The sequence below is a fragment of the Ranitomeya variabilis genome, chromosome 1 (genome assembly GCF_051348905.1).
Source record: "Ranitomeya variabilis isolate aRanVar5 chromosome 1, aRanVar5.hap1, whole genome shotgun sequence".
Classification (NCBI taxonomy): Eukaryota; Metazoa; Chordata; class Amphibia; order Anura; family Dendrobatidae; genus Ranitomeya; species Ranitomeya variabilis.
Genome location: NC_135232.1, coordinates 12,675,965 through 12,698,074, shown reverse-complemented (window position 1 = coordinate 12,698,074; position 22,110 = coordinate 12,675,965). Strand labels below are relative to the sequence as shown.

The window sequence follows — 22,110 nt, the reverse complement described above, 5'->3', positions numbered from 1 at the left end:
ATACTCACATTCCGGTGTCCGTCAGGTCCCTCGCCGTCCGCTTCTTGCACTGACTGTGAGTGCCGGTTGTAAAGTAAAAGCAGAGCACAGCGGTGACGTCACCGCTGTGCTGTGCCTTACGACCGGCAATCACAGTCAGTGCAAGAAGCGGACGGCGAGGGACCTGACGGACACCGGAATGTGAGTATGTACTGTTTGTTTTTTTTTACATTTACACTGGTAACCAGGGTAAACATTGGGTTACTAAGCGCGGCCATGCGCTTAGTAACCCAATGTTTACCCTGGTTACCAGGGGACTTTGGCATCCTTGGTCGCTGGAGAGCGGTCTGTGTGACAGCTCCCTTAGACTCCTGACAGAGGGGCTGTTACCACACAGCTGGCTACAAGGATGACTGATGACTACTGGTCACATGACGGTGACATCACCACAGGTCCTTCACCACTTCTGTCCTGAGCCCCGCCCCCTGATCACATGACGGTGACGTCACCACAGGTCCTTCAGCTCTCAGTGCAGCAGCTCCGTCCTGGTTGTGTGCAGCTCGTGTTCTCTGGTGTCAGCCAGCAGCAGATTTCCCGCCATTATTCCGGTGAGATTACAGGAGGGTTTGGTGGAGTTTTGGTGCTTGTGGTAAATCTGTGAGAGGAGAGTGTGGGGTGAGATCAGAGCTGTTCCTGTGGAGGCTCCTGCTCCATGTGACTGCGGCTCCTCAGTGTTGGGGACGGGCAGCATTGTATGGGGGATGTGCAGCGTCTGCTCCTCATCTCACGGCCTCTGCTGATAGTGTAGTTACCACGGTGACCGGTCTCTGCTGGCGGTGTAGTTACCACGGTGACCGGTCTCTGCTGGCGGTGTAATTACCACGGTGACCGTCCTCTGCTGGCGGTGTAGTTACCACGGTGACTGTCCTCTGCTGACGATTGTGCCAGGCGTTATCAGAGATGTCATTAATAGACAGTTATAGGAATGAACAGCTACGTATTAAATCCCCCTATTTCAGGTATTGTGCATTATCTTATAGCCCCTAGAGAGGCTATGAGCTATTTTACAGCTTGTGAGTCCCTGTATCTCAGTGACTGTACTACTTACCCTGATAACTTCATGCCGACTCATGGACCACAGCCATTATTAGGTTTGATTAAATTAACTGTTTAGCATCAGTGGCAGATAGGATAGATGTCCCTAAATAGGGCACTATCATAGACTGAAATATATTTTTATAGCACCGAATTTGTATTTTTACAGTTTTAGTTACAGGATCCATCGGTCGTGGTCGGTGACGTCTTGTAGATGTGATCGGAGCCTTAGTTACAGGATCCATCGGTCGTGGTCGGTGACATCTTGTAGATGTGATCGGAGCCTTAGTTACAGGATCCATCGGTCGTGGTCGGTGATGTCTTGTAGATGTGATCGGGGCCTTAGTTACAGGATCCATCGGTCGTGGTCGGTGACGTCTTGTAGATGTGATCGGAGCCTTAGTTACAGGACCCCTGGATTTGGGGATCCTCGGCCATTCTTCCTTGCAGATCCTCTCCAGTTCCATCAGTTTGGATGGTGAACGTTGGTGGACGCCATTTTCAGGTCTCTCCAGAGATGCTCAATTGGGTTTAGGTCAGAGCTCTGGCTGGGCCGGTCAAGAATGGTCACAGAGTTGTTCTGAAGCCGCTCCTTTGTTATTTTACCTGTGTGCTTAGGGTCATTGTCTTGTTGGAAGGTGAACCTTTGGCCAAGTCTGAGGTCCAGAGCACTCTGAAAGAGGTTTTCATCCAGGATATCTCTGTACCTGTCTGCATTCATATTTCCTTCAATGGCAACCAGTTCTCTTGTCCCTGCAGCTGAAAACCACCCCCATAGCATGATGCTGCCACCACCATGTTTCACTGTTGGGATTGTATTGGGCAGGTGATAAGCAGTTCCTGGTTTTCTCCACACATACTGCTTAGAATTTTCACCAAAAAGGTCTATCTTCTTCTTATTAGACCATAGAATCTTATTTCTCATAGACTGAGAGACCTTTTTTAGTATACTCTATGCGGGCTTTCATATGTCTTGCACTGAGGAGAGGCTTCCGTTGGGCCACTCTGCCACAAAGGCCAGACTGGTGGAGGTCTGCAGTAAAAGTTGACTTTGTGGAACTTTCTCCCATCTCCCTACTGCAATCAAGTCCTATTCGTTTAATTATACACAGCTGGACTGTAGTGATGAGCGAGTGTACTCGTTGCTCGGGTGGTCTCCGAGTATTTGTTAGTGCTCGGAGATTTCATTTTCTTAGCCGCAGCTGCATGATTTACGACGGTTAAACAGCTTGATTACATGTGGGATTCCCTAGCAACCAGGCAACCCCCACATGTACTCAGGCTGGCTAGAAGCTGTAAATCATGCAGCTGAATCAACAAAATCTAAATTTCCGAACACTAACAAATATTCGGAGATCACCCGAGCAACGAGTATACTCGCTCATCACTACTGGACTGCAATGAAGGAGTAGAACCATCTCAAGGAGGATCACAAGAAAATGGACAGCTTTTGACTTAAATATAAGTGTCTAAGCAAAGGGTCTGAATATTTATGACCATGGGATATTTCAGTTTTCCTTTTTTAATAAATATGCAAAAATTTCTTCATTTCTGTTTTTTGTTTTCAGTCAAGATGGGGTGCAAAGTGTACATTAACCCCTTCCCGCCGCGGGCCTTTTTAGTTTTTGTGTTTTCGTTTTTCGATCCCCTCCTTCCCAGAGCCATAACTTTTTTATTTTTCTGTCAATATGGTCATATGAGGGCTTATTTTTTGCGGGACTAGTTGTACTTTTGAACGACACCATTGGTTTTACCATGTCTTGTAGTAGAAAACGGGAAAAAAATTCCAAGTGCGATGAAATTGCAAAAAAAAGTGCAATCCCACACTTGTTTTTTGTTTGGCTTTTTTGCTAGCTTCACTAAATACTAAAACTGAGCTGCTATTATGATTCTCCAGGTCATTACGAGTTCATAGACACCTAACATGTCTAGGTTATTTTTTATCTAAGTGGTGAAAAAAAAATCAAAGCTTTGCTAAAAAATGCGCCATTTTCCGATACCCGTAGCGTCTCCATTTTTCGTGATCTGGGGTCAGGTGAGGGCTTATTTTTTGGGTACCGAGCTGACATTTTTAATGATACCACTTTTGTGCAGATACGTTCTTTTGATCGCCTGTTATTGCATTTTAATGCAATGTCGCAGCGACCAAAAAAACGTAATTCTGGCGTTTCAAATTTTACCCTTCGCCACGACAGCACTCCACATGAGAGAGAGGGATCCGCCCATAGGAACAGGAAACCTACAGAATAAAAGGAGGCGGCCCCCTCTCCTCCTCAGTTTAGGTTTCCTGTTTCTATGGGAATCCGAAGTACCTGCAGTTCAAGAGGATTCCTGGGCCATGCACCCGCCTGCGTCGGTGTCCGTGGGAACGGCAGGGGCTGCGGTTCCAGAGGCAGCGGCGGGGGAGCCACTGTTGCAGCCTCCCCCCTCGTCTGGTCAGTCGCCATGGTCCGGGTCCGGTCACCGCTGGTCCGCCTGGCTCCATGAGGACGCGCGCTCAGCAGCCGGCTTCTTATCCAGCAGCCGCCGCATGGTGAGGAGGAGTGGTGCGTCTAACCCGGAAGTCGCCAGAGCACTTCCGGGTTAGGTGCGGGGAGGCAGGAGATTCGGCACCAGATTTAAAAATGCAGCGCTAGCATCGGCCGGTGTGTGTAAGTATGGCTTCACCGGCCGACAAAGCGCACTTGCCTGCGACAGAGCGTTCTCCCAGCAAGGAGACAAGCGCCAGGAGCAGCACTAAGAGTGGGAGCCGACCTCAGGAAAAACGATCTACCACCAAACAGAGAGATCTTTTATCAAAGAATCCGCCTCCAGAACTGGTACCTGTCAGCTTCACTGGGTGAGTTTTTAAAATCCTCTTCCTATATGCTGATGTATGTTCCTCCTGTATCCCCTTCCTAAAGGACACATAAATCCAAACACAAGGAATGTGCTTTATGTTCGCAACCCCTTCCGGATTCGTATACGAAAAGCTTATGCTCAGATTGCATCATACTAACCTTACGGCAGGAAAATATAATGACTCCGTCTGACGTTAGAGCCATAATCCGTGAAGAAATGCAGGGTTTGGCGCATGCAAGTAGCACCAGTACCCGACAGCCAAGCAGGTCCCAATCTCCAGCAAGCTCAGTCAGAGGTGGTACATAGATCCTCAGACGAAAATGAATCTCAGCCGAGTTCATCCGAAAATGAAGGGGGACTTTGTCTACCTAATAGCAGTGTAGACAACTTAGTAAAAGCTGTTAGAAGCACGATGGGGTGCCCAGACGAGAAAGGGAGAAAGTCAGCTCAAGACATTGTTTGCGGGGTTAGGAGAGAAAATGCGTAGATCCTTCCCCATCATACCCACAATTAAAGAACTAATTAACCCCTTCCTGACGTCGGACGGGATAGTACGTCCGACGTCAGGTCCCCTGCTTTGATGCAGGGCTCCGCGGTGAGCCCGCATCAAAGCCGGGACATGTCAGCTGTTTTGAACAGCTGACATGTGCCCGCAATAGCGGCGGGTGAAATCGCGATTCACCCGCCGCTATTAACTAGTTAAATGCCGCTGTCAAACGCAGACAGCGGCATTTAACTACCGCATGCGGCCGGAAATGACGGCATCGCCGACCCCCGTCACATGATCGGAGGTCGGCGATGCTTCAGAATAGTAACCATAGAGGTCCTTGAGACCTCTATGGTTACTGATCCTCGGCAGCTGTGAGCGCCACCCTGTGGTCGGCGTTCACAGCACACCTGATTTTCTGCTGCATAGCAGCGATCTGATGATCGCTGTTATGTAGCAGAGGCGATCGAGTTGTGCCTGCTTCTAGAGGCTATTGAAGCATGGCAAAAGTAAAAAAAAAAAGTTACAAAAAAGTGAAAAAAATAAAAAAAACAAAAAAGTTTAAATCACCCCCCTTTCGCCCCAATCAAAATAAACCAATGAAAAAAAAAATCAAACCTACACATATTTGGTATCGCCGCGTTCAGAATCACCCGATCTATCAATAAAAAAAAGCATTAACCTGATCGCTAAACGGCGTAACGAGAAAAAAAATCAAAACGGCAGAATTACGTTTTTTGGTCATCGTGACATTGCATTAAAATGCAGTAACGGGCGATCAAAAGAACGTATCTGCACCAAAATGGTATCATTAAAAACGCCAGCTCGGCACGCAAAAAATAAGCCCTCAACCGACCCCAGATCATGAAAAATGGAGACGCTACGAGTATCGGAAAATGGCGCAATTTTTTTTTTTTTTTTTTTTTTTTTTAGCAAAGTTTGGAATTTTTTTTCACCACTTAGGTAAAAAATAACCTAGTCATGTTAGGTGTCTGTGAACTCGTAATGACCTGGAGAATCATAATTGCAGGTCAGTTTTAGCATTTAGTGAACCTAGCAAAAAAGCCAAGCAAAAAACAAGTGTGGGATTGCACTTTTTTTGCAATTTCACCGCACTTGGAATTTTTTTCCCGTTTTCTAGTAAACGACATGGTAAAACCAAACGTTCAAACCTACAACTCGTCTCGCAAAAAATAAGCCCTCATATGGCCAAATTGACGGAAAAATAAAAAAGTTATGGCTCTGAGAAGGAGGGGAGTGAAAAACGAATACGGAAAAACGGAAAATCCCACCGTCATGAAGGGGTTAAAAAGGAGTGGGATAAACAGCATACAAGAGGATTCTTACCATCATCCGCTAAGAGACGCTATCCCTTCAGTGATGAAGAGCTGAATTCTTGGTCAAAAGTACCAAAAGTTGATGCTGCAGTAGCCTCAACTTCCAAACAATCGGTCTTGCCTGTTGAAGAATCGGGGATTCTAACTGACCCGTTAGACCGAAAAGCAGAAGCCTTACTTAAAAGATCATGGGAGGCTAACACGGAGGCATTCAGGCCAGCTATTTCTGATACCTGCACTGCAAGGTCGCTGCTAGTGTGGATGGAGCAGCTGGAGGAACAAATTAGAGGTAGAGCTTCGAGAGAGTCAATCCTACCGAAAATCCCTCTAATAAAGGAGGCAGTAGCATTCCTAGCAGATGCCTCTGTGGATTCGCTACGCCTAGCAGCCAGGTCAGCCGGCCTAGTGAACACAGCCCGGCGAGCACTCTGGTTAAAAAACTGGAAAGGGGACGCACAGGCCAAAGCAAACCTTTGTGCGATCCCCTGCCAGGGTGAGTTCCTTTTTGAGAAAACACTGGATGAGCTCTTAAATAAAGCAGGAGAGCGGAAGAAGGGCTTCCCTAACCAATATCTTCCATCTTACAGGAGAGCCTTCAGAAGACGCCCCTTTACCAGGAGCAAACCGTCTGAGCAAAGGGAGCGCTGGGAGACAAAGGATCCAAAACACAAAGGTGCTTTGTTTACCGGATCCTATAATTCAAAGCGTAGCAAGTACCGCTAACTATGAAGTGGGCGGCAGATGAAAATATTTATTTTCTAAATGGAAACAAATAACATCTATCCATTGGATTCTGGACATTATTAAATGCGGATTAAAATTAGAGTTTGATAGAATCCCTTGGGATTCTTTTATAGTAACATCTCCAAAAGGACGGGAACAACAAGAAGCTCTAGAATCAGAGATCCTATCTCTTCTATCTAAAAAAGTATTGATAGAGGTTCCCCGGGATCAAAAAGGAAAGGGGTTCTATTCCCCTTTGTTTTTGATCAATAAACCAGATGGTTCATTTAGAACCATCATAAATCTCAGAAAATTAAATTCCTTTTTGCATAACCATACTTTCAAAATGGAATCCATTAGTTCTACCATCAAACTTTTGTTCCCTAGGTGTGTCATGGCCGGGATAGACCTAAAAGATGCTTACTATCATCTTCCCATGCATGCCGAACACCAGCAGTACCTAAGGGTGGCGGTCATTCTGTCAGGACAGGTTCGTCACTTTCAATATGTAGCAATGCCCTTTGGGCTTTCTATGGCTCCCCTCATCTTCACAAAGGTGATATTAGAAGTGATGGCTCATCTACGCCAACGGGACACTTTGATAATACCCTACCTGGATGATTTTCTGGTGGTAGGAGATTCTATAGCTCAATGTAAAATACGATTGTCTAATACGATCTCATCCCTACAGGAGTTGGGTTGGATCGTCAACTTCGAAAAGTCCAGACTGAACCCAGAGACCGTTCAAATATTTCTAGGGATCCAGCTAGACTCCGTAAGTCAAAAAAGCTTCCTCCCGCATTCAAAAAAAGTAACTATACAGTCAAAGGTGTCAGAGGCAATAAAAAAAACCCACATGACACTAAGGAAGGCTATGTCCTCACTAGGATCATTATCCTCATGTATTCCAGCTGTACCGTTGGCTCATTTTCATACCCGTCAGTTGCAGTATGAAGTATTATCAGTCCAGGGAAGAAAACGACATCTGGAGAGTAAACTAACTCTTTCCAGGGATGTCATAAGATCCCTATCCTGGTGGCTAGATATGGAACACCTTTCAGGGGGTGTACCATGGATAATAGACCCTTCTAAGATAATTGCTACCGACGCCAGCCCTATGGGGTGGGGTGCACAGGAGAATGATCTGGCCCAAGATACTTGGGATCAGGCAGAATTAACATGTTCTTCCAATTGGAAAGAATTAAGAGCAGTAGAAAATGCCTTAAATCATTTTCTTCCACAGATTCAAGGAGCACATGAAAGAGTTTTCTCGGACAATTCCACCACAGTGGCATATGTAAACCGTCAAAGTGGTACACGGTCAGGAAGTCTGATGACCATAGCAGCAGAGATCTTCCAATTGGCAGAGACTCATCTTGCATCCTTAACAGCCCTACACATCAGAGGGGTAGAAAATACCAAAGCAGACTACCTCAGTCGAAACATGCTACGCCAGGGAGAATGGACCCTAAACAGAAACGTATTCAGAGTAATAACAAGAGCATGGGGTATACCTCAAATAGATCTGTTTGCCACAGGAGGCAACAGACAGGTAAAAAGGTTCGCTTCCCTGAACTTCATGGATCATCCAGACATGTTGGACTCTCTACACCATCCTTGGAAGTTCAAACTGGCATACGCCTTTCCTCCAATGTCTCTGATTCCACTAGTGATCAGGAAAATCAGGAGGGAACAAGCAAGAGTAATCCTCATTGCACCCTTTTGGCCAAAGAGACCGTGGTTCTCTTGTCTCCAGAGCATGTGTCTATGCGATCCATGGATTCTTCCATTAGACAAGGAACTACTGTTCCAAGGGCCCTTCTTCCACCCGCTGTAATACTATTGTAGGAACTCTAAGATTCTGGTAGTATGGGGCAATGAACAGACAGAGACGGGTTTCTTTAGTGCAAATAGTGTATTTGTAACACAGCAAAAACACACAAACAATATACTGATAACTCGCAATGAAACAAGTCCCTTAGCCATATACAGCAAAACAGAAGAGTTCTTAGGCCAAAGTCCTTGGCAAGGTGAGTGAGACGGGTGACGTGCAGATCCAAACACAGCTGGTGCAGAAAGAGTCAAATCCGGGTATGAAGTAAACACAGGGAAGTCCAGAAACAAGTCCTCAGGTTAATCCCAGGTGTGGGATGAACACGGGTAAGTCCAGAAACAAGTTCACATAAAGAATTATACTGGTGTAATTTCCAGTAGCTCCCACCGGGGGGAGTAAATAAGGATTAAGTAGCAAACACAGTCTAAGTCCAGCAGCAAAGCCCCAAACACAGTTCCAAAACAGAGTTCTTACCCGGAGGAGAGAACCAAGGGTTAAGTTCCCAAGCCAACAGACTGAGAGCGTAACTTAAATAGGCAGAGAATGTCCAGAGCCACGGGTAGTACAGCAGACAAGCAGCTGAGCTGATGGAGAAACCAAGCAGAATACTCCAGCAGAGAGGCTGACACCTGACCCGGGTTTTAAACAAATGAACAGGAAGTAGGGCAGACAAAAACAGCAAACTCCATCTTAACGAAGGGCAAAATCATTCACAAGGTAACTTGGAAAACCCGGAATACTGACACCCGCAAGTGAAAGGGCTTCACTTGACGGCGTGGAATTTGAGCGGCAGTTAAGTTCAAGGGGGTTTTCAGAACAACTAGTAAACACCCTGTTACTAAGTAGGAAAAGATCTACCACCCTAATTTATAGTAGGGTATGGAATAAATTCTTAAACTTTTATACAAAACCGTTCACTAAGCAAGTTCCGGTTACACCTATTCTAGAGTTCCTACAAAAAGGTAGAGAATTAGGGTTATCGGTAAACACCTTAAGAGTTCAGGTCTCAGCATTAGGAGCCCTATATGGATGCAATATAGCAGCTAATAGGTGGGTCTCCAGATTTATAAAGTCTTGTGAACGAAGTAATCCTGTCCATATTCCCCGTCTACCTCCGTGGGATTTAAATTTAGTACTAGAATCCTTAACTGGCTCCCCATTTGAACCACTAGATTCCATACCTCTAAATGTTCTAACATATAAAGTAGCCCTATTGGTAGCCCTAACCTCAGCTAGGAGGGTTAGTGACATCCAGGCCCTATCAGTAGACCCACCTTTCTTGCTAGTATTTCAAGATCGGATAGTCCTAAAACCTGATCCCTCATACCTCCCTAAGGTGGCATCCACCTACCACAGATCTCAGGAAATTTTTTCTCCCTTCCTTTTTTGATTCCCCTGTAACCCCAGAACAACATAAGTTCCACACCTTAGATGTCAGAAGAGCCATCCTGACTTACATAGAGAGGTCTCAGACATGGAGGCAGAGTAGGGCTCTGTTTATCTCCTTTCAGGGCCGCAAGAAAGGACATGGGGTTACAAGAGCTACCATATCTCGGTGGATCAGAGAAGCAATCTGTTTGGCCTATACGTCAAAGGGCGAAATTCCTCCAGTGGGGATAAAGGCACATTCAACACGAGCCATGGCTTCCTCCTGGGCGGATCAGGCGGATGTACCAATTCATTTAATATGTAAGGCCGCAACTTGGTCTACACCTTCTACCTTCTACAACCATTATAGACTTGATCTATCTACATCTTCTGATCTAACCTTTGGTAGAGCTGTTCTTAGTACAGTAATCCCACCCAGATAATGACTCTCTGAAAATCTCTCATGTGGGGTGCTGTCGTGGCGAAGGGTAAAAAGCCGGATTACTTACCGGTAATGCTCTTTTAATGAGTCCACGACAGCACCCATTTATTACCCTCCCTAAATTATGCACAGCTCTTTCTTTTAAGTTCACAAATAATGGTTGTATAGAGTTTAAGAAATTGATGTTGCTGAATAAGAATTAATACTAAATCTTTTGCGGTTCCCTTTTTATACTCTGTAAACTAAACTGAGGAGGAGAGGGGACCGTCTCCTTTTATTCTGTAGGTTTCCTGTTCCTATGGGCGGATCCCTCTCTCTCATGTGGGGTGCTGTCGTGGACTCATTAAAAGAGCACTACCGGTAAGTAATCCGGCTTTTTTTTCTCGCTATGCCGTTTAGCGATCGGGTTAATTTTTTATTTTTTTTTTTTATTTTTATTTATTGATCGGGTGATTCTGAGCGATACCAAATATGTGTAGGTTTGATTTTTTTTTTTTTTTTTTATTGTTTTATTTTGGATGGGGCGAAAGGGGGGTGATTTAAACATATATATATATATATATATATATATATATATATATATATATATATATATATATATATATATATATATATATATATATATATATATATATATATATATATATATATATAATAATTTATTTATTTTTTTTTTTTTTTCATATTAAAACTTTTTTTTACTGTTGCCATTCTTCAATAGCCTCCATGGGAGGCTAGAAGCTGGCATAGCCTGATCGGCTCTGCTACATAGCAGCGGTCATCAGATCGCTGCTATGTAGCTGAAATGCATGTGTGCTGTGAGCGCCGACCACAGGGGGCGCTCATAGCAGGCCGGCATCAGTAACCATAGAGGTTTCAAGGACCTCTATGGTTACCATCCTGACGCATCGCCGACCCCGATCATGTGACAGGGGTCGGCGATGCGCTCATCTCCGGCCACGCGGCCGGAAGCGCCGGTTAAATGCCGCTGTCAGCGTTTGACAGCGGCATTTAACAGGTTAATAGCAGCGGGTGAGTCGCGATTTCACCCGCCGCTATTGCGCGCACATGTCAGCTGTACAAAACAACTGACATGTTGCGACTTTAATGTGGGCTCAGCGCCGGAGCCCACATCAAAGCAGGGGACCCGACATGCGTAGTACTAGTACGGGGCATGTCGGGAAAGGGTTAACGAGAAAAAAATGAACTTTTTTGAATTTACCAAATGGCTGCAATGAAACAGAGTGAAAAATTTAAAGGGGTCTGAATACTTTCCATACCCACTGTAGTTACATCCCTGTGATCACGGGACTTAAACTGTATGTGGTTACGATGATATTATAACCATCTGTATGAATGGTTAGTCCATATGCTATAAGTGTGATGTAACAAAAAGGTGCCTGGAATGTAGGATCTGTGAATCAACAATAGTAAAAAATCTCCGCATCCACACGACGACAATGTGTCAAACTAGAGACCATTGCTCCATACCAGGGCATAGTGGGAGCTGCATTGGACTACGGTCCTGGGTAGGAGTTTGGAGCCCAGTCCTATACTTCTCATTGTCTCCTCGAGAAATCCCCAACTAACTTTCTCAAAAACTTTTTTGACATCACTGGATATCAGAACTTGGAGGATTCATCGAGAGCTGTCACGGATCCCACCATGCTGCCAGCAATATGTCACGGATCCCACCTATATGTCAGGGATCCCGTGGAGGATACCTTTATCATCCCCACTACTCATACCAATTTTTTTCCATCATACATGACGGCACCACGAGAGAGGGGATCCGCCCATCAAGGACAGGAAACCTTCAAGATAAAAGGGGCGGCTCCTCTCTCCACATCAGTTGGTTTCCTGTCCTTGACGGGGAACCCTCAAGATGGAAGACGTCTGATGAAGATGGATGACGTCTGAAGATTGAAGAGGATGCCGGGGCCTGGGTCGGGTGGATTTGGGCAGGCGCTGGTCTGCTGCACCCGTCACCAGGTACCCATAGTCGCCTCGGGGGTCAATGTATACCATGCCCCCCCTGAGCGAAGCATGGCCACAGCCCGTGAGGCGGATGCCCGGGTGAAGATTCTCCACGGGGGCCGCAGATACGCACCTTTTGGTGCCCCCCTGTTCAAAGTTGGCCATGCAGCCCGTGAGGCACATCAGTGCCCGTGCTAGGTAAGCTCCTCGGTGGGTTTTGGGGCCCTCCCTGTCGAGCGTGAAGAAGCAGGTCCCCCCTTCCCCCTGATCGATACCTGTACAAAGGAGCGGTGTCCGCTGAGAAGCATGGGGGTGAGTGCTGCGCATCTGCTGGGGTCCGTGGCGTGGACAATTTTCCGGCGCTGCGAGCTCCTGCTCAGCCGGCGTCAGGTACCCGGAAATGGCAGGTATGCGGTACCCGGGCAGCACTCGGAACCTTATGGATGTGCTAAGCAGCAGGGGGACCGAAAGAGGCGGCGCGCACCGGAAGTGGTAACCGGATGCGCGCCTGAAACATAATACAGCAGCGCGCACCGGAAGTAAGTCCGGGTGCGCGCGCAGGTGCCATTAGGTGACAGGATCATCCAGGTAAATGGTGAGCGTGCACCGAAAGTGGTTGCCGGGTGCACGCTCAGATATCGCTTTGCGGCGCAAGCGTCGCGCTGGGGGGCCGGCAGGATCAGCCAGGTAAATGCTCTAATAGCGCGCAGTGGCACCGGGTGCGCGATCTGGTAAATTTACACAGCGCAGGTGTTGCGCTGACGACGGATGGCATCTATAAGCACCGGAAGTGGTGCAGGTACGATCAGCCAGGTAATTAATTCATGACAGGTGCACATATGCACCTGACTAGTGAAGCAGCCAGTAATGGCAGGATCAACCAGGTAATTGATTAAAAAAAAAAAAAAAAAAAAAGTGAATCTACACTCACCGGCCACTTTATTAGGTACACCATGCTAGTAACGGGTTGGACCCCCTTTTGCCTTCAGAACTGCCTCAATTCTTCGTGGCATAGATTCAACAAGGTGCTGGAAGCATTCCTCAGAGATTTTGGTCCATATTGACATGATGGCATCACACAGTTGCCGCAGATTTGTCGGCTGCACATCCCAAAGATGCTCCATACAAGGCAGGATGGATCCATGCTTTCATGTTGTTTACGCCAAATTCTGACCCTACCATCCGAATGTCGCAGCAGAAATCGAGACTCATCAGACCAAGCAACGTTTTTCCAATCTTCTACTGTCCAATTTCGATGAGCTTGTACAAATTGTAGCCTCAGTTTCCTGTTCTTAGCTGAAAGGAGTGGTACCCGGTGTGGTCTTCTGCTGCTGTAGCCCATCTGCCTCAAAGTTCGACGCACTGTGCGTTCAGAGATGCTCTTAGGCCTACCTTGGTTGTAACGGGTGGCGATTTGAGTCACTGTTGCCTTTCTATCAGCTCGAACCAGTCTGCCCATTCTCCTCTGACCTCTGGCATCAACAAGGCATTTCCGCCCACAGAACTGCCGCTCACTGAATTTTTTTTCTTTTTCGGACCATTCTCTGTAAACCCTAGAGATGGTTGTGCGTGAAAATCCCAGTAGATCAGCAGTTTCTGAAATACTCAGACCAGCCCTTCTGGCACCAACAACCATGCCACGTTCAAAGGCACTCAAATCACCTTTCGTCCCCATACTGATGCTCGGTTTGAACTGCAGGAGATTGTCTTGACCATGTCTACATGCCTAAATGCACTGAGTTGCCGCCATGTGATTGGCTGATTAGAAATTAAGTGTTAACAAGAAGTTGGACAGGTGTACCTAATAAAGTGGCCAGTGAGTGTATTTAAACAAGCCAGAAACGCTGCCCTGTGTCACTAAAACCAGGCCAGGTTGAAGGTGACTACTCTTGCTAAGTGTTAGTGTGTATGATGGAGAGTCTTTCACCAGAGCATTTGATGCCACAGCAAGAGATGCAGGAGAGGCGGTCTCGCTCAAGCGAAAAGAGCCAGTCCCGCCATGGCAGCAGCAGAAGCCGCTCGGACAGCGTACGGACGGATCGCCGTGCCAAGGAGGGGTCCCTAGTCTCAGTGGGAGACACGGAGAAAACCAGCCAACCTCCGGATCCGGTACCCGTACTTTGAAAGTGTCTGAGTGGTGAGTGATCTGCGAGAAAGTCCAGCACGCTAATGTCTGTTCTTTTCTCTTCTCTTATCTCCGTCTCTCCCCTCTTTTCTTACATACATTGCGGGGTGGAGTATAGGAGGTCCCCAAAATGTGAAGTGGAAAAACTAAAAATAAGGAGTGCCCCTTATGTAAAAAGCCCTTAAAGACATCTTGGGGTAAAAGACTGTGTCAGGGGTGTATCAACAGGACGGTGGCGGAGGAAACGCCCTCCTTTACGGACAACCTAAGGTCCCTGATTCAGTCCAAAGTCTCTAGATCCGTAAACGCATTACAGACAGCTGACACAGATGCCAGATCTAGGGACAGAACCAGCCCTTCAGTAGGATCCCAAAGAGATTCCTCGGGGTCAGAGCAGGATTCAGATACGACCCGCTGCTCTGATAGTAGCTCAGAGGAGGAAGACACTTTTCCAGCAGAGGCTACAGATAAGCTTATAAAAGCTGTTCGCTCTACCATGGGGCTGGTAGATGAGAAGGCCAAAAAGACAGCCCAGGAACTTATGTTCAGTGGCCTACAAAAGAAAAAACTGAGGTCATTCCCTGCTAATGAACAGCTACAAGAACTAATTAAAAGGGAATGGCAAAAGCCAGAAAAAAGGTCCCAGTTAACCACCTCCCTAAAAAGAAGGTACCCTTTTGAAGAGGAGGCATCCTCATCTTGGGACAGAGCCCCAAAAATTGATGTGGCGGTCTCCAAAGTTGCCAGGAAATCCTCCCTGCCATTCGAGGACCTAGGTTCTCTAAAAGAACCTCTGGATAGGAAGGTGGACAGCTCCCTGAAGACAGCTTGGGAAGCCTCAGCAGGAGCACTAAGGCCAGCTATCGCGGCCACTTGTGTAGCCAGATCCCTTAAAATCTGGATAGATAACCTGGAGGAACAGGTAGAGCAAAAAGTTCCCAGGCAAACTATCCTGGAGGCAATACCAACTATGAAAGCAGCGGCGGTGTTTCTAGCTGAAGCATCAGCGGACTCGGCTAGGCTGGCAGCAAAATCAGCAGCGTTAGCCAACACAGGACGCCGTGCCGTATGGCTTAAATGCTGGCCAGGAGATACTCAGGCAAAGATGAAGCTCTGCTCTTTGCCTTGTGAGGGGAACTTCCTCTTCGGACCGGCTTTAGACGAGGTATTGGAGAAAGCCGGGGATAAAAAGAACTTCCCGAAACAGCCATTTCAGCCCTTTCGTCGCTCCTTTCGGAGAGGTCAAAAATTCCGGAGGCAGCAGTACAGAGACCGAGACAGGAGCAACCTGGACAAGCGACCCAGGGGAGGAAAGGGCTTCTATTTCGGCAAGTCCCCCAGAGACACCAAAAAACCCTCCCAGTGACGGTCCTTCTCAGGTGGGAGGGAGGCTCTCTCACTTCCTTCCAGCCTGGGAGAGGATCTCATCCAGCATATGGATCCGGCAGATCGTAGACAAGACAGTCTGGAAGGAGAAGTAACATCACTCCTAGACAAACACGTCTTGGAAGAAGTTCCTATAGAGGAAAGAAGGGAAGGATTTTATTCCCCTCTTTTTCTCATAAAAAAACCAGACAACTCCTGGAGGACAATAATAAACTTAAAGGGCCTCAACAAATTTCTTGTAATACCATCATTCAAGATGGAGACCATAAAATCAGCGGTGAAACTTCTCTATCCCCAGTGTTACATGTCCGTCCTCGACCTCAAGGACGCTTATTATCACGTCCCAATCAGACAACAAGATCGTCGGTTTCTCAGAGTGGCAGTCCAGATGGGGTCCCAGCTGCGTCACTTCCAGTACAGGGCTCTGCCCTTTGGGATAGCAACAGCCCCACGGGTATTCACAAAGCTGATAGCAGAGGTCGCGGCACATCTCAGGGAAAAAGACACTGATAATACCCTACCTGGACGACTTCCTGATAGTGGGGAAGAACTTTTCTCACTGTCAGGAACAGGTCAGGATAGTGATGGACACTCTTCAGACACTGGGATGGCAACTAAATCTCAAGAAGTCCAAGCTGGAGCCAGCTATGGTCCAGAATTTCCTGGGGATAACGGTAGACTCTGTGGCACAGGAGTGTCGCCTCCCAGAAGAAAAAGAGGAAAAAATCAAACAGATGATTATGGCCGCTTTAAAAAAACCGGAAATGACTTTAAGAAGGGCCATGTCGGTGTTAGGGTCCCTAACCTCCTGCATACCGGCAGTAAAATGGGCCCAGTTCCATGCAAGAGAACTGCAATGGTGTGTGCTGCAGAACGACCAATCTCTCAGATGGTGGTTACAGATAGTCATCCCCGAGAGGAGTTCCCTGGACATTCACAGCCTCCAAGGTGATCACAACAGACGCCAGTCCGTGGGGGTGGGGAGCCCACTCAGACACACTATGGGTCCAAGACCCCTGGGCTCAAGAGGAGAAAGATCTATCCTCAAACGAGTGGGAGCTCCTAGCAATAGAAAAGGCGCTAGAGAGATTACTTCCTCACTTAGCAGGGCATCATGTGAGAGTCCTATCGGACAACCGAACAGCGGTCGCATACGTGAACCACCAGGGAGGCACCCGCTCTCGGGCTCTGATGCACGTAACCACAAGACTCATGTCTCTAGCCGAAAGGCACTTCCTGTCCTTATCGGCCCTGCATATCCGAGGCGTGGACAACATAAAGGCAGACTTCTTAAGCAGGAACCACTTGAGGCAAGGAGAATGGTCCCTACAAAAGTCCGTTTTTCAATGGATAGTGCACATGTGGGGAAAACCCAAGGTAGACCTCTTTGCCTCAAAAGTCAACAAGAAAGTCCAAAAGTTCTGCTCCCTGAACCCAGCAGACAGGCCGTTGGCAGTAGACGCCTTCAGCATAGAATGGACGTCAGGACTCCTGTATGCCTTCTCACCGATATGTCTAATCCCAGTGGTTCTGAGGAAGATCAGGGAGGACAAGGCCAGGGTAATTGTCATAGCTCCCTTCTGGCCGAAAAGACCGTGGTTTTACTGGCTGAGAGTGATGTCAGTGACGGACCCGTGGGTTCTCCCGGAAGACCAGGACCTTCTAACACAGGGTCCCTTCAACCACCCGCAGAACTCCGGGCTTCATTTGACAGCCTGGCTTTTGAGCGGTCGTTACTAGAGAAAGAAGGGTTCTCAGCTGGGTTAATATCCACCTTGCTCAGCAGCAGAAAACCAGTAATGACCAAGATCTATGGGAGGATATGGAAGAAATTCCTCTCCAGCTCAGGGCCAATACGGGAAGGGGAGGTCCCAATAGTGGCAATACTGGAGTTCCTGCAGAAGGGCTTAGATCTGGGGTTAGCTGTTAGTACCCTCAAAGTACACATTTCAGCCTTAGCAGCCCTATTTAACTGTGACCTGGCAAGTAATAGGTGGGTGGTGAGGTTTGTCCGAGCCTGTAGTAGAGCTGACTCTGTTCCATCTCCTACTCCTCCACCATGGGATCTAAATCTGGTGTTAACAGCCCTGACGGAAAGCCCCTTTGAGCCATTAAATACAACTTCTGATAAAATACTAACATTAAAAACAGCTTTGTTAGTGGCCCTTACATCAGCCCGTAGGGTGGGGGATTTACACGCGTTGTCAGCTGACCCCCCTTACACACAAATCATGGACGATAGGGTTGTATTAAAATTTGATCCGGCATATCTCCCCAAAGTGGTATCGAGATTTCACAGGGCTGAGGACATAACCCTACCCTCTTTCTGTCCCAATCCCAGTAACAAAAAAGAGGAGAGACTCCATTGCCTAGACGTTAGGAGATGTATCCTACAGTATCTAGAGGTGACAAAATCCTGGAGGAAGCAAAGGGCTTTATTTGTTTCGTTCCAGGGGTCAAGGAAGGGCCTTAAAGCCTCAAAACAGACTATAGCTAGATGGGTGAGAGAGGCCATTATTCTAGCGTATAGTAGTGCAGGCAGGGTTGTTCCACAGGGTCTGAAAGCCCACTCCACGAGGGCCATGGCGACGTCAAGGGGCGGAGAGAGCAGATGCTACCATCGACCAAATCTGTAAGGCGGCCACTTGGTCCTCTCCGTCTACGTTTTTTAAACATTATAGGCTAGACCTATCTGCTACCTCTGATCTCACATTTGGGAGAAGTGTTACAAGCAGTGATCCCTCCCTAAAGAGAATACAATCTCTGTAACTCTCTCGTGGTGCCGTCATGTATGATGGAAAAACACGGGTATTACATACCTGGTAATGTGTTTTTTCATGAGACATGATGGCACCCTTATATTCCCACCCTTTTGATCACGTCATTAGTTGGGTGCATTATTAGCATTATTTATATTATACACTCCCTGGGGTATCGGTGAATAGAACCGTATAGGATGTATTATTTATGTGTACACTAACCAGCGGAGTTCCTCTCGTACTCTGTAAACAACTGATGTGGAGAGAGGAGCCGCCCCTTTTATCTTGAAGGTTTCCTGTCCTTGATGGGCGGATCCCCTCTCTCATGGTGCCGTCATGTCTCATGAAAAAACACATTACCAGGTATGTAATACCCGTGTATCATGAACCGGGGTTTTTGGTTGCCCCTGGTTCCTTCTGAAGGTGATTTATCTATATCCCACTTCCCAGTTCTGGATTGGAACTTGCAGCACTCTGGCGCCCCGTTTACCCTCAGGTCAGATCAGGTACTGCACCTGGGGTAATAAGTCGCCAGCAAGGCTGCCCGCTATGTACTGGCTATTGGGCACGCTGCAGCGAGGGCGATATAACTACTCCCACACAGGTGGGAACAATAATTATCAACGTCGCCGGTCGCTACAGAGATTCCCAAGCGCACAGAACAAAGTATGCTGCCACCAGCGCCGATTTCCTAAGGATTAACGGGTCCGGAGCCAACCCAAATCAGTAGCATAATTCACTTCAGAGGACGCGACAGTTCCTTTAAAGCATGAAGAGACAAGCTAGTAATTTTATATTTTACTGCATAAAAAGGTAGGCAGTGTTTACAAAGTATTAAAGGGAACCTGTCACCCCCAAAATGGAAGATAAGCTTAGCCCACCAGTATCAGGGGCTTATCTACAGCATTCTGGAATGCTGTAGATAAGCCCCCGATGTAACCTGAAAGGTAAGAAAAAGAGGTTAGATTTTACTCACCCAGGGGTGGTCCCGGTTCTGTTCTGGTCCGATGGGAGTTGCAGTCCGGTCCAAGGCCTCCCATCTTCATAGGATGATGTCCTCTTCTTGTCTTCATGCTGCGGCTGCGGCGCAGACGTACTTTATCTCCCTGTTGAGGGCAGAGCAAAGTACTGCAGTGCGCAGGCGCTGGGAAAGGTCATAGCGGCCCGGCACCTGCGCACTGCAGTACTTTGCTCTGCCCTCAGATATTATAAAGAAGACAAATATATGTACAAAGCAATTACAAATAAAAGAAGGATTCAAATTGAAAAAACACTTACATAGCGTTCAGATCATTTCATATCATGGCTGGCAGTAGGCTGAGGAGTATACACACATCTAGATGCATATCACATCTATATAGCAGCAGGACCCCGAACACAAAGACATTGCAAGAATGCTGTCTCACTAATTTGTTCTAGCCCAAAACCCAGGCACTCCCCCTGTGGTGACATCACTTAGAGGCTGACACCTCACCTTTACTTAGAGCTATGTTAGTTATTATGCATAACTTGCTGTGTGAACCTTGCATAAGTACGACACCATGCTCATGATGTTCCCCACATCGGGGGCATTCTTTTAAGTGTGAACAAGGAGTAATTACGTAAACCGCTTACGGAGAAATCCGCATTTGCACTCATTGCGTTTAGCTGCTAGCGCTTTCAGTGAGTGATAGATCTATCGATGGACATCCGGAATATATAATTCTTATAATTCTAGCCAGTATCGGTGCCCATATATACGGTGCCCATATATATCACATTAATAGAACAAAGAAATGCCTGCAGTGGGAAGTGGCTATACCAGTTTTGGCTGGTATTGGTTGGGAGGAGGAAATGAGTAGTTTTCACAGAGAATGATATTTGCAGCTAAGCCACAAAACTTCAGTGATTCTAGTGAGGGTTTTGAATTACACACATACAAGCAGCAGGCAGAGAGAGAAGAGTGGGGTCGGAATGGCCCACGGCGTTGCTGGAAAAGCCATGCAACCTTCTGAAACTAAACTCACAATATGACATTTTTTACATTATCGTGACAAGAGCAAACATTATTGTAATTCTATTATGCCCGGCATTACTTTTTACAGAAATATGTGGCCTAAGATAAATTTTGTAAAGTGGAATTTTAAATCCGCACTTGGGAGAGAGATGGGCCTAACATTGCTGGAAAATAAGGGTTTTTGACAGGTTTTGGCAAAACTAATATTTGAGCTTAGTTGGCTTGACTCTGGGAAAGGAAGTTCTTCAGATACCTTGCTCAATATGGGGCCAAAGCCTCAGAAAAGAACTTTGCAAAATTTATGAACGATGGATTCCTTTACACATTTTTCACAATAGTATCCAGCCCTTCAGATATGAAATCCATCTTTAACCCCTTTGTGACATTATTGCGCATGTCACTTTTCTCTCTTTGTGTGTTCTGGCGGTGAGCCCACATCTTTCCTGGCACATGTCAGCTGCTTTGAACAGCCGACGTGCCCGCAACAGCTGACCTCCGTCATATGATTGTGGGTTACCGATGGGTTGGCATGACAACCAGCGGTCTCCTGGAGGCCTCTATGCTTGTCACTGCCGGCTTGCTCTGAGCACCGCCCGTTGTTCGGCGCTCATTACAAGTCAGCAGTTCTGCTACATACAGGCGATCTGATCATCGCTTCTATGTATCAGAGCCGATCGGGTTATGCCAGCTTATAGTCTCCCATGGAAGCTATTGAATTATGGCAAAAGTAAAAAAAAAAAATGTTTTTAAAAAAACATAAAGGATTAAATCACCCCCCTTTAGCCGCATTCAAAATAAAATAATAATAAAAAATCAAACATACACATAAAAAGATACAAAAGATCGTATCTGCACCAAAATGGTATTCTTAAGGCCATGTGCACACGTTCAGGATTTTTAGCGTTTTTTTCGCGTTTTTTTACCTATAAAAACGTGAAAAAAACCGCGAAAAAAACGCTAACATATGTCTCCTATTATTTACAGTGTATTCCGCATTTTTTGTGCAAATGTTGCATTTTTTTCCGCGAAAAAAATCGCACCGCGGAAAAAAATGTTCATTAAATTTGCGGAAATGCGGGGATTCCGCACACCTAGGAGTGCATTGATCTGCTTACTTCCCGCACGGGGCTGTGCACACCATGCGGGAAGTAAGCAGATTATGTGCGGTTGGTACCCAGGGTGGAGGAGAGGAGACTCTCCTCCACGGACTGGGCACCATATAATTGGTAAAAAAAAAAAAAAAAAAAAGAAGAATTAAAATAAAAAATAGTCATATACTCACCCTCTGATGGCCCCCGGAGTCTTCCCACCTCTCCGGTGCACGCTGCCGCTTCCGTTCCTATAGATGCTCTGTGTGAAGGACCTGCGATGATGTCGCGGTCTTGTGATTGGTCGCGTGACCCCTCATGTGACCGCTCACACAACCAATCACAAGCCGCGACGTCATCGAAGGTCCTGCACACACACACCATCTATAGGAACGGAAGCCGCTGAGGAGATCGGCTGTCTGCAGGTGAGTATAACCATAGTAAAAAGTTGGTCACACTTGTCAAACACTATGTTTGACAAGTGTGACCAACCTGTCAATCTGCTACAGATTGCTTGGAAAACTTTAGCATTCTGCAAGCTAATTACGCTTGCAAAATGCTAAAAAAAACGCAAAAAAAAAATGCGGATTTCTTGCAGAAAATTTCCGGTTTTCTTCAGGAAATTTCTGCAAGAAAATGTGCACATACCCTAAAACCGTCAGCTCAGCACGCA

The 22,110-nt window shown here is 46.7% G+C and overlaps 1 protein-coding gene across 1 annotated transcript in view; it reads left to right on the top strand.

Moving 5' to 3' along the window:
• The first annotated feature begins 477 nt into the window (after window positions 1-477).
• LOC143793525 (uncharacterized) overlaps window positions 478-22,110 on the top strand; it is a 38,465-nt gene continuing 16,832 nt past the window's right edge. The window contains exon 1 of the mRNA XM_077280570.1: window positions 478-587. The gene's annotated coding sequence lies outside the window, so the exon portion shown is untranslated. The remainder of the gene's footprint in view (window positions 588-22,110) is intronic.